Source organism: Schistocerca nitens, chromosome 7 (assembly GCF_023898315.1).
Source record: "Schistocerca nitens isolate TAMUIC-IGC-003100 chromosome 7, iqSchNite1.1, whole genome shotgun sequence".
In the NCBI taxonomy this organism is placed as follows: Eukaryota; Metazoa; Arthropoda; class Insecta; order Orthoptera; family Acrididae; genus Schistocerca; species Schistocerca nitens.
In genome coordinates this window covers 182,744,633-182,758,365 of record NC_064620.1, presented here as the reverse complement: position 1 = coordinate 182,758,365, position 13,733 = coordinate 182,744,633, and positions in this window count along the sequence as shown.

The window sequence follows — 13,733 nt, the reverse complement described above, 5'->3', positions numbered from 1 at the left end:
GTCTTTTCCAACAGGATAACGCTTGCCCACAATCCAATGTTGTAACCCAACATGCTCTACAGACTGTCAACATGTTGGTCTCCTATCGAGCACATAGGATGCTTCGAAATTTAGCCATTAGGTGGCAGTCTAATGACGCTAATTGATGGTGGAAGAACAAAAGTGGCGTCAACAAGTTAAAAATGTTCTTTAGTGGCATGATTGAAAGTGGCGACACTCGAGTGACGCCACAGGAATGTGTGAGTTTCCAAAGGCAACTTCAGTGACGTCACTCGATTGGCACTTAGCTACATTTGAAAACCCGCTTTATATATACAATAACCGGACGCGAGTAGTATTTTTTGCTTTGAGTGTGACAGTGAGAAACGACTTCGAAGGAATATAATAACGGCTAGTGAGATCTAATTCTAATATGGCTGCTGAAATTTCAGCAAAACTAAACTCCACACCCTCTAAATATGCTACATTAAAACCAAAGACACATCAGAGATCGCAGCGATTGGACAAGCTTGTTGCAACATAGATTATAATTTTACAATTATTATTAGAAAAGTTACAAATGTTGTGATTATGTGTATTAAGACAGTAACTAGGATACTTGTAACAAACAAACACTTACAACGCTCTTGAGAGTTCAGTAACAATTAAATGATAACCAATTATTCGCCACTTGGCATTCGTCCTTTGCTTTCTAACCAAACTTGACCTATTTGTATATGACTCATCTGAATAAGAGGGGTCGGGCACGCACTGTTTGTTTAAACTCTTACAGTGTGGCACATTAATTCAGTATGTACATTCCACTGAAGAAAACAAACCGGGTTTTGAGTGGGTTGACAATATCAAAGGAGATTAATGCGAAGTGTGGTCCCCTAGAATAATAATGTACACTAGGGGCAAAGACTCAATATTGATTATCAATCTGTTCAAATCAGACACAAATTATTCTGTATGGTAGCCACACGCAGGTCATTACATGAACTCAACATAGAAACTAGTGATCAAATGATTGATTAGCAGAGGAAACGTAGCGTTAATAGACAGTACACCATATGTCGTGGAGCTGAAAATCAAATCTTTTAAACAGCATACAAATTTTTGAAGTTCATCATGTTCACTGAAGACTTCATACGATAACAAATTCACTTTCACGGAAACGTTCTGTCACTGATAGCTCTGTCAGCAGTCCGGGTTCACAAATATTTAGAAGTACCGAAACGCTGCACATCGAAACAATTCTGAGTCTCACCCAACAGTACATGCCGCACGAATTGTTGACACCTTCTCAACCAAGACACTACGACCAAAACACCCTGAAGTCTCTGCTCTACCAGTGTCTCTAAAAATTTGATCATGTGATAAACTACTTGATTCACTGCAGAAACTTGTAACTTGAACATCATTTGTGGGATTACACATAGTTTTTGATTTATACACCTCCAACACAAATGATAGACTCTTAGGCAATTTACAATCAAAGGTTGAGTTATTTTATACGAAGATAAATGAATGGTTTCCTTCAAATATTACAAGCCACAAATAGAAACTGCGAAAAAATAGTCAACTTGAGATTATGTATACAAACAGCGCACAGGTCAGTCTTATCAGGCAACGTTTAGTTCATTTATTATGCTGCCGCGGTAGTACATTACTCATATGCAGACCCTAAGAACATCACATTATTAAATTCTCTTAAAATAAACGTAACCAACATGAGGTGGTGGGACAGATCACTCAAGATGATGCTACCAATTAGTGGACATTTAGAGGATATTTTTGTTTTGACAGTCTTTTATGAATTATTCAATAAAATCATAACAAACAGTGTATTGTTTAACAATAGTGAAACTTTGATCAGTCTAGCTGACATCAGTCCCTATACAATCATGGATCATATACATATTTTACGTGTCTACGACTTATATTAGTCTTAAAAACAATTTATATATATATATATATATATATATGTTAAAAACTATGCAAATAATGATAGAACAGCTGAGGAACGTGATTAAGGAGTAGACCGCATTGTGATGCAATTGAGTGTGGCTGGGCTGACATCTTTTTCATGCCAAATTTAATTTTTCAAAATCGAATTTCGTTAGCATGACTTCGTATCCGACACCAAGTAGGAACACCGGACGTCTTTATGTTGAGGTGTGCGCAGACGGGGGAAAGGGCCTATCTCTACCAGCGTGCCGCCAGTGACAACAACGGTATGCACCCCACGACTTCAGACAGTGTAGGATGAGCGGAACCGGAAACAATCTTTATCTGAGACAGATCTGAGTAAGCAACTTTGTCTCACTTCAGGCAATAACAACATTGGACGACGACACAAAAATCACACGAAAACATTCAGCTGAACATTATCCTAAAACTTAATCAGCAAAGCATTCAGTAAACGTTAAACCTGACAGGAACGTGCACAATGCTTCAAAATTACATTAAAAGTCGAGAAATTCAATAATTAAGTGTTTTACACGTGACCAGTTAGTAATAAAAGTTACTGAACGTTAGAGTTGTGGTTGCTTTCTAAAGTACGACCACAGTTGTTTACGCTAGAGTGCACACTTATTAACTTTAGTGAGCCCAAAGTTTTCTGTTTAGAGCAGGGACTTAATCCTTTTATAGAAAAATTTGCACTAGGCTGGCCAACAGCAACAGTAAATCCCAACATATGGCAATAGCTTCAGTGGCATCCTGCGCTCTAGACTAATTAACCACTAAAGAGTTAGAACAGTACTTGCTGCAGGACTTTTCAGTTGAGAACTCAGGAGAGCCACGGAGGAAAATGACCGACCGCGACAACGAACGCACGTCCGTTGTTCCTGACGCAGTACAATCTTCACGCAAAGGAAGCAGCACGGAGAAGTATAGCAAATGTTCATATAACACGACCAAGGAGGATTTTATTTCGCCGGCCGCGGTGGTCTCGCGGTTCTAGGCGCGCAGTCCGGAGCCGTGCGACTGCTACGGTCGCAGGTTCGAATCCTGCCTCGGGCATGGATGTGTGTGATGTCCTTAGTTTAGTTAGGTTTAAGTAGTTCTAAGTTCTAGGGGACTTATCACCACAGCAGTTGAGTCCCATAGTGCTCAGAGCCATTTGAACCATTTTTTTTAATTTTATTTCAACGGACGCATAAGACTGTACGCAAGTTGCCATCCGTTATTCCACAAAAACTGTCTAGCAAAAACAGCCAAGGAAAAAGGGAAAGGAGGAAAACTTTTGGGTGGAGCTGCGGCGTTAGTCCATAAAGCGGAAGTGCGCGTATGGCTCACCTCGCCTGTGTGGGCGTGGCCCTTGAGACTGCCCGCCCCCTCCCCCACGCTGTGCCCTGAGCTCCCTCTGCCTCGAGACACACGTCGTGCGCCGCGGATCAGCGGACAAATCCCTCCCCCGGGAGCAGCACGTCCTCCCAGAGCCTCTGGAGGCGAACTGCCCTCAGCGGCGCGTGGGGGGCGGTTCCCGCCAACAGGCGGCCTCCCGGTTGCAGGCTGGACACGAGAAATTCCTTTCTCTGAGGATCTCGTCCGCAAAACACTGTCCCACGGTAATGGTTAAATGGCAGTCTATTTCAGCACGATCAGTCAAGCACTGGCAGCGTTCAGTGCGGGCGAGTGTACTTTGTAAAATATAATACGAACTAAGAGGATTTTTTTTTAAAGCAGCATGACTGATGTTCAGTTCTTGCTGGAGCAAAATAAGTGTTCCTGATATCCCACTTATTTTTCTTTGTTCACTTAACTGTATTTCTTGTGTCCCATTTTACACACTATCGATTCCATAGCCATACAGTTTAATTACTATATTATATTTGGGTCTAGTCTGACATCGGTAAATGATTCGTATACAAGAGAGTTGTTACTTAGGGTTTGTATGTCATGATTTCTTAATCGGTTTGCTCATTCTTGCTGTGATGGGCTGCAGTGGGTATGAGGTATGGTGCCATCCAAAGAGACGTGACAACGGCTTGCGTCGAGGCTTACATCAAAGTAGCAACCCCTCCAGATGGAACGAGTAGAGTCTAATGGGGCAGCACCTATAGGCCTGACGCGATGTTACTGTCTAATTGGACGTCGCGTTACCTCGCGATGAATGTGGCGTCCTCTACTTCTGCCATGTGCCACTTCAGTGCTAACGTTAGTTTACCAAAACTTCTGCTTTGGTTGTGCGATTGCCTATGTACTGCCTATGTACCCAGGAAACTCAGAAATGATCCTCAATTCAACATTGATTTTGTTGATTCTGTGGAGATATATCGAAGTATTGAGGATCACCACGGTGTTAAATACAGCAGGAAAACGCAAGACGTAAGTGTCAGAAAAGATTGAAACGGGTAAAGCACCTGAAATTTATCTAATTACCTTCTGGAAGACGAAAAATATCTAGAGCTGAATCGAGTTACGTAATGTTGTTGGCAACATATATCTGCCTCATATTTAGTAATCTGCTGGATGTAATCTTTTATTTGATGTTTATAAACTACAGAATCTCTAGAACAGTCTACTTTCGCTAGAACTGAGTATGCATGTTCGTTGCACTACCGGATATCAGAATAGTTTCCTCAGATATTCCATCACGTTATGTACAGTATGTTGGTGAAAAATACATGCGGTTTTCGAAGGCCACATCTCCTACGTAATTGACTTTAGCTTGTGACTTTCTGTTGTTCTTTTCCTGATGGTTATACTATGTAGTACAGGATTCGCCCTTTTCAGTATTTGGCAAATTGTATTTGGGTATTTACCTCTGTAGCCGCGTGTCCTGACGCCACACAGACCAAGGTAACCTAAGGAGGAAGGTCGCCTGCGCTATCTGTCAGTTAACCGTGTAAACGTTCTTGTGTGTGTTAACGTACTTTAACTGTTTTTGTATCGTATTCGCTCATTTGCAGTTTGGGGATAAGCTCAGCATATTGCAAAACGAGTTTGGGAAACCACCTGCAAGCCACACTCGGGTTAGTCGGCGTACCAGTCCATGATCATTGACCCGCCTAATGGATTAGATTCAGTTCTGGTTCAGGACCAGTCTCTCAAGCAAGCGCGCTACGCTACGAGCAGGTCAGCTCACCATTAATGGTACAAGAGGTTTTTACATCTACAGGAAATGTCTCATTTTCCAAGGGTACTCCATTTAAATGTACAAACATTCACACTTGGTGCACTTTCAACAATTATGATCGAAATAAAACTTTTCGGTAACCTTTACGGAATATCGTTCACGTTAAATGTTCTACACCGGATGCAAGTTAAACATCCAGAAGACAGTCAAAAACTTCCCGTACTTTTGCGAGGATGGTCTGAGTAATGACATTCACAGCTGTTGCTGTGTGGTACTGCGAACCACGCACAGAAGTTCGAAGGAGAGGCAAACATTTTGCCACAACAGCCATTCCTGTAGTTCAGCTACGCAGCGCGAGATACGTTCGCCCCTTTTGCTGTAGGAGATACAGTGTAGTACTTTCGACGAAGATCATGCGATATATCTGTTACTCAATTCCAATTGTTGAAAAGGAAATGTCGAAGTGCCCTTTGTTAGTCTGTTTCGACATCTACTTGTCTACCCATGCTCTGTGCAAACCAGTATGAGGTCTATTGCACGGTATGCTTCTCATTGTACCTCTTACGAGGCCTTCTTCCTGTTCCATTCAAATACGTGATTCAGGAAGTACGAATGTTTAAATTCCTCTGTTCCAGTTGTAATTAGTGTGATATTGTCCTCGAGCTAAACTTAGGACGTTTCTGCGAGTAAGAGCAGATAAGGAGCAGTTAGCATCTCACTTAGACAGTGAATTTACATCATTTAGTTCCAGTAAGATGGACATAGAGGAATTATGGGCAAAGTTTAAAGAGATTGCAAGTCGTGCTGTAGACAGGTATGAGATTAGTAAGCGAATTAAGGACGGAAAAGACAAACTGTGGTTCAACAAAGAAGTTTGGAAAATGCTGAGGAAGTAAAGTACTCTCGGTTGAAAAGAGAATGCGCAAATGACAACAGAGGTTAGTCTGTGAAAAGATGTATGCGCGAAGACTACAGTAACTACCACCGACATACCTTAGCAAAAGATCTGGCCAAAAATCTGAGAAAATTCTGCTCCTTAAAATCGCTAACCGGGTCTAAGATCCCTTCGCTGATGAGTCTGGTGCGGCAGTAGAAGATACCGAAAGAAAGCCAAACTTTTAAATTTAGGGTTCAAGAAATCGTTCACGCCGGAGTATGGTACAAACATACCGTGGTTTCACCATCACACAGAGTCCCGTACGGACGTTATTTAGCTAAACAACTCTCCCATTGAAAAGCAACTGAAACTTTAAAACTTTAAAACAAATAAGTTGCCGGATCCAGATGGAATCTCAATTCGGTTTAAGAAACAGTTCTCAACAGGTCCTTTACTTCGCTTACGTTCATGGCGAAATTCTCGGCCAGATGAAAGTCACAAGCGATTGGAAAAAAGCGCAGGTAACTCATGTATATGAAAGGGGTAAGAGAACGGATCCGCAAAATTACAGACCAACATTGTTAACATAGGTTTGCTGCAGAATTAGATAAAATATACTGAGTTGGAATATAATAAATTTCCTTCCGGCGGGATAGCTTCTTTTCACGAATCAAGACGGTTTTACAAAGCATCGCTGGTATGAAACTCAGCTTACCCTTTTCTCACATGGTATACTGCAAACTACGGTTGAATGTCAACGAGTAAATTCCATACTTCTAGTTTTCGGAACATCTTTTCATACCGTGGCCCAAAGCAGATTTCTACAGAAGGTGGGAGTATATGGTACAGGCTATCAAATACACTCCTGGAAATGGAAAAAAGAACACATTGACACCGGTGTGTCAGACCCACCATACTTGCTCCGGACACTGCGAGAGGGCTGTACAAGCAATGATCACACGCATGGCACAGCGGACACACCAGGAACCGCGGTGTTGGCCGTCGAATGGCGCTAGCTGCGCAGCATTTGTGCACCGCCGCCGTCAGTGTCAGCCAGTTTGCCGTGGCATACGGAGCTCCATCGCAGTCTTTAACACTGGTAGCATGCCGCGACAGCGTGGACGTGAACCGTATGTGCAGTTGACGGACTTTGAGCGAGGGCGTATAGTGGGCATGCGGGAGGCCGGGTGGACGTACCGCCGAATTGCTCAACACGTGGGGCGTGAGGTCTCCACAGTACATCGATGTTGTCGCCAGTGGTCGGCGGAAGGTGCACGTGCCCGTCGACCTGGGACCGGACCGCAGCGACGCACGGATGCACGCCAAGACCGTAGGGTCCTACACAGTGCCGTAGGGGACCGCACCGCCACTTCCCAGCAAATTAGGGACACTGTTGCTCCTGGGGTATCGGCGAGGACCATTCGCAACCGTCTCCATGAAGCTGGGCTACGGTCCCGCACACCGTTAGGCCGTCTTCCGCTCACGCCCCAACATCGTGCAGCCCGCCTCCAGTGGTGTCGCGACAGGCGTGAATGGAGGGACGAATGGAGACGTGTCGTCTTCAGCGATGAGAGCCGCTTCTGCCTTGGTGCCAATGATGGTCGTATGCGTGTTTGGCGCCGTGCAGGTGAGCGCCACAATCAGGACTGCATACGACCGAGGCACACAGGGCCAACACCCGGCATCATGGTGTGGGGAGCGATCTCCTACACTGGCCGTACACCACTGGTGATCGTCGAGGGGACACTGAATAGTGCACGGTACATCCAAACCGTCATCGAACCCATCGTTCTACCATTCCTAGACGGGCAAGGGAACTTGCTGTTCCAACAGGACAATGCACGTCCGCATGTATCCCGTGCCACCCAACGTGCTCTAGAAGGTGTAAGTCAACTACCCTGGCCAGCAAGATCTCCGGATCTGTCCCCCATTGAGCATGTTTGGGACTGGATGAAGCGTCTCACGCGGTCTGCACGTCCAGCACGAACGCTGGTCCAACTGAGGCGCCAGGTGGAAATGGCATGGCAAGCCGTTCCACAGGACTACATCCAGCATCTCTACGATCGTCTCCATGGGAGAATAGCAGCCTGCATTGCTGCGAAAGGTGGATATACACTGTACTAGTGCCGACATTGTGCATGCTCTGTTGCCTGTGTCTATGTGCCTGTGGTTCTGTCAGTGTGATCATGTGATGTATCTGGCCCCAGGAATGTGTCAATAAAGTTTCCCCTTCCTGTGACAATGAATTCACGGTGTTCTTATTTCAATTTCCAGGAGTGTATATAAGTGGATACAAGACGTACTAAGTAGTACAACCCATCATATTGTCCTCTATGGCTAGTAGTCATCAGAGACAAGGATATCGTCAAGAGTGCCGTTATTTTCTATAGTCTGTATACATAAATGACTTGGCGGACAGTGTGGGCAGCAATGTGAGCTTTTTTGATGAAGTAACTGAAGCGAGATACAAGATGACTTAGACAAAATTTCTAGTTGGTATGATGAATGGCAGCTAGCTCTAAATGTACAAACATGTAGGTTAATGAGAATGAGTAGGAAAAACAAAACTTTAAGGTTCGAATACAGCATTAGCAGCGCTCACCTTGACAAAGTCTCGTCGTTTATGTATCTAGGCGTAACATTGCAAAGCGATATGAAATGGAATTAGAATGCAAGGATTGTGGTAGGTGCCGGCCGGAGTGGCCGACTGGTTCTGGGAACTACAGTGTGGAACCGCGTGACAGCTACGGTAGCAGGTTCGAGTCCTGCCTTGGACATGGATGTATGTGATGTCCTTAGGTTATTTAGGTTTAAGTAGTTCTATGTTCTAAGGGACTGATGACCTCAGAAGTTAAGTCCCATAGTGCTCAGAGCCATTTAAACCATTTGATTGTGGTAGGAAAGGCGAATGATCGACTTTGGTTTAGTGGGAGAATTCTGGGAACGTGTGGTTTATCTCTAAAGGATACCACTTATAGGACGCTAGTGCGACCTTTTCTCGAGCACTGCTGTAGGTGTTTGGGATCGGCACCAGGTCTGATTAAAGAAGGACATCGAACCGGCTCAGAGGCGGGCTGCTAGATTTCTTACCGTTAGATTTGGACAACACGTAGTTACTACGGAGATGCTTCAGAAACACAAATGAGAATCAGTGGAGGAAGGCGACGTTCTTTTCGAAGTACACTGTCAATAAAATTTGGAGAACCAGCAGTTGAAGCTAATGTAAAATGGAACCATAGATTCAGTGTTGAACTTTAGCTTTATCACTATAATAGAAAACGTATCTTATTGCGTATGTACTGTACACATCGTTTAGTATTGTCTACACATAATCTTTGTATGTGTAATCTTAATCATTCAGCCTATTGGAAACTATTGTAAATAATTCCACTTCTTTTTTATTTTTATAAAATTAATTCCATTGGAATAGGAAAGACATATTCTACTAAGGACATACACACTCACAGCATCTGCAGCGTAACATCTCTACGACTCTAAGATATTTGGAAACACTGTTTATGTTGCTCATGCGAGAGATTTGTGAATGATTATCGTAATGCTGCCATTAAACAGGTGTTTTTCAAGGAAATGAACAGCACTCGCAAAGTTCACATCCACAAATATGTTAATACCAAAATTCTCTACAAAAGCACAAGGTGATTTCGTCCAACAGAAGCATACAGAAAGTAAATTTTCACCAGATTTCGCGTTTCAGTTACTTTAAAACCTTTTCATGAATGCTATGATAGAGGACACAAGAAACAAAAAATCTATCATTATGTTACCAAATAGTGACCAAAATGTGTTCTGTCCGCCATAGTACAGCAAACAAATACCGGATAGAAAACAAGCTCCCAATAAGAAAACAAAACGAAACGTGTAATAAACGTCAAAAACTTCATTTGTAGAAAAAAAGGTCAAGGTAACAGTTCTCATATACAGGTATTTAAATACTTGCAGGTACGGGTTGACAAGGGCGGGACAGGTGGGAATTCGAGCGTGGGAACCATCCCATGTAAGTGTTGTAATCCTAAGATAGAATAAAAATATGACGCATAGTGTAGAAATTATCTGAATGGGACAGATATTCCGTAAATGTGGTATGAAGTACAGACACACAATTTCAGAAACATTCTCGATGATTTATTCAAAGGAAATACTTTCACAAGGTGAGCTAGTCAATAAAGCGTTGCTCCACCTCAGCCCCCTGTGGAAGCAGTTATATAGACTGTGCGTTGTTATACAGTGCTCAACCATTCGAGGTCATTAGCAGTCCTTTCAAGAAGATTGCCCTTTTGTTCAGTTACGAGGTTTTTCGGCACCATTTTGGCACAAACTTTGGCCATGTGTAAATCTTTGGTCAAAATACGATGTACGGTGAAAGCGTTTAGCTGGTCACCCATCATCCCGATCTCACAAGAGATCTGAAGGTTTCCCTCAGTGAGATTCATCTTCAGCGTTTCAAAAATAGTTTGTGCCAGCGAAAAACCCCTGCCCTTGGTAAGGAATATTGCCGACCGGCCTGTTTCCTCATTTCAAAGGTCACTCTCGTGAATTCCTCAATTTTAACACAACACTTGATTGCCAAACTTTGCTCTACACTCCGCAGTCCCGTCTTTCTAACACAAAGCAAAAACAAAAATTCGCTGGTGGCGCTCTCAAATATCACGTGATGTCTGTACGGATCTGAAACTCGGACTGAGCTTTTGGAAGGGATAAACAGGCGTTGATAGATCTCGTGCAGTGATGTCAGTCACATTAATTTTCTGACATACTTTGTATGAGAGTACCATTGAGAGACGCTAGAGTGCTCTGCTACCGAGATGAAGCTTGAGTGAACAATAAGTGAGGAACTTCTGCATCTGAGGCAAGCTACAAATATAAGGCGTCGCAAAATTGGTAACTTCATCTAGGAGGACTTTCATCTGCCGTTCTGGTGACCATCTAAATAAAAAGCCATTCTTCTCCCAGGTTTAGTGTTTCCTGCTACACTTGTTTTCATCTTTCAGAAATTTATAACGAGATACTATTTTAGCAAAATAATTAATGCGGGGTACTTCATGCAGTCTGTGCAGGGAGACGAACGACACGTTCGAGGGAGAACTTTTAATGAACGTGTCAGTATTCTCTGGATCCGGTCCCTAATTCTATAAGCGTGATCTTCTGGCGGCTTCCATTTGTCGGCGATGGCACGTGGAAAGCAGCTCCGAGCTGCGCTGCGCGCGATAAATTGCTAATTTTCCTTCTGGGCTTGAAGACAAATGAGACTCCAGACTTGCCACACTGTTTGTGACATTCTGTTAATAATCTCTAAACTTTTTAATTACCCCCTCCGGGAGAATGATGCGCCGTCTCTTCGGCTTAGAGGTGGCATAATTTCGCTCTTCCCCTCAGTCACTGTAACATTCTCTAGCGTCATAGAAGCCTAAGCGTCTGCTAACAGTGACACAACCGCATTCTGGGAACAGCGTGAAAAAGAAGAGAAAAAGGTATGTGGAAAAAATTTGTCTTCATCTAATGTTGTGCTTAGTCCCTGAAACTTTGTTTTGTTTTACAGTCTTCTGACTGGTTTGATGCGGCTTGCCCTGAGTTTTTCTCCTGTGCCAGCCTCTTCATGTCAGAGTAGCACTTGCATACCACGTTCTCAATTATATACTGGATGTATTCCAATCTCTGTCTTCCTCTACAGTTTTTATCCTTTACAGTTCCCTCTGGCACCACGGAAATTATTCCCTGATGTTTTAACAAATGTCCTACCATTCTGTCGCTTTTCCTTTTTACTGTTTTCCATAGATTCCCCCTACACCAACTCTGCGGGGAACCTCCTTATTCCATAACTTATCAATCCACCTAATTTTCAACAATCTCCTGTAGTACCACATCTCAAATGGATACTCTTCTGTCTAGGTTATGCCACAGTGTTTCACTACCATACAATACTGTGCTAATACGATCATTTTCAGAAATTTATTCCTCAAATGAAGACATATATTTGTGACTAATAGACCTCTCTTGGCTAAGATTGCCCTTTCTGCCAGTGCTAGTCTGCTTTTTTATGTTATCCTTGCTCCGTCCGTCATGGGATATTTTGCCGCCTAGGTAGCAGAATTCCTTAACTTCATTTACTTCGTGATCGCAAATCTTGATATCAAGTATCTCGCTGTTCTCATTTCTGCTACCCATTACCTTCGTCTTGCCACGATTGATTTCTGTAGTCATTAGACTGTTCATTCGATTCAACAGCTACAGTACTCATTCGTGACTTTGGCAATGTCATTACCGAATTCTTTCACCTTAATTTCTATTCCCAGCGTTGAACTTTTCTTTCATTTCCGTCACTGCTTCTTCGATGTGTAGACTGAACAGTGCGGGTGAAGGATTATATTCCTATCTTATATTCTTTTTATTTCGAGCACATAGTTCTTGGTCTTCCACTCTTACTGATCCCTCCTCGCTGGACACAACCTGTTAAAATGTTAGTTATATTTAAGCGCATAAAGACAAAACCAAGCAGCAAAAAATAATTTTTTGCATTCGATCCTGTGTTTTTATAACTATGCTATTTTTTACATTTTTTAGATTTAAAGAACCCATTGATTATGGTGATATTTGTGGCAGAAACTAGTTTGGGAAATAAATAAATAAACAAATGACAAGGTGTTTTGCATCAAGGCGGACTCACAATTCTGATATTGTTGTTCTTCTAAGCAAACACGGAACAAATGGAAGAGTTACAAGTTAAAGTTATCATCAGTGGATGATTAAATGACCACCTGGTACCATTTATATACGGTCTACAATGCTCAGAAGCATCCGGTGTGATCTTCTGAAGGCGTGGGTGAGCGTACTTGCTTATGAAGTCTGTATTACATCACATGAGGTCGTTTAGAACGAGCTGTAACAGCTATTTATGGAAAACAAGATGGAGTAACCAGCCTAGTCTTGCGAATACGTTACTCACTAATGTTCTAAACAACATTCAGCACTCTGCTGTCTATACAGTGATGAGCCAAAACACGACGACCACTACTCAAAGCGACAATGAGTGTCGCTCTGTGGTTGCGGGCACGTGACTCGATAAAGGAAGTATGTAAAAGGAGAAGAGACGATAGGGGAAGCATAGTAGCCACGATATCGGAAGCAGTTGTGGAAATACAGTGACATAATAAATGCTTCAAATGGCTCTAATCACTGTGGGACTAAACATCTGAGCTCATCAGTCCCCTAGACTTACAACAACTTAAACCTAACTAACCTAGGGACATCACGCACATCCATGCCGAGCCAGGATTAGAACCTGCGACCGTAGCAGCACCGCGGTTCCGGACTGAAGAGCCTAGAACCGCTAGGCCACGGCGGCCGGCTAGTGACAAAACAGACTGCCACAAGGGGGTGGGGAGTGGCTTTGGTGTAGCGCCTTGGAAATGGCGAAGCTGGTCGGCTGTTCACATGCTGTTGTCAAGAGCATCTACGGAAAGTAGTTAAAGGGATGGGGAAGCCACGAGTTAGTGACAAGGTGTAGGACGTCCACACCCCTTCACAGAAAATGAGGGTCGGAGGCTTGCCTAACTGTAACGCTGAAGAGGCGGCCATCTGTGGCAAATCTGGCGACAGGATACAGTTCCGTTGCAGGCACAAGTGTTTCTAAGCACACTATTCAGAGCACATCGTTGAGCTTGTGGCACGGCGGAAGAAGATCACAGTATGTCCCAGTGTTGGCCCAAAGACATCTTGAGTTACGACTGCAGTGGGGATGTTATCGAGGTTGGCCAACAGATCAATGTAGACTTG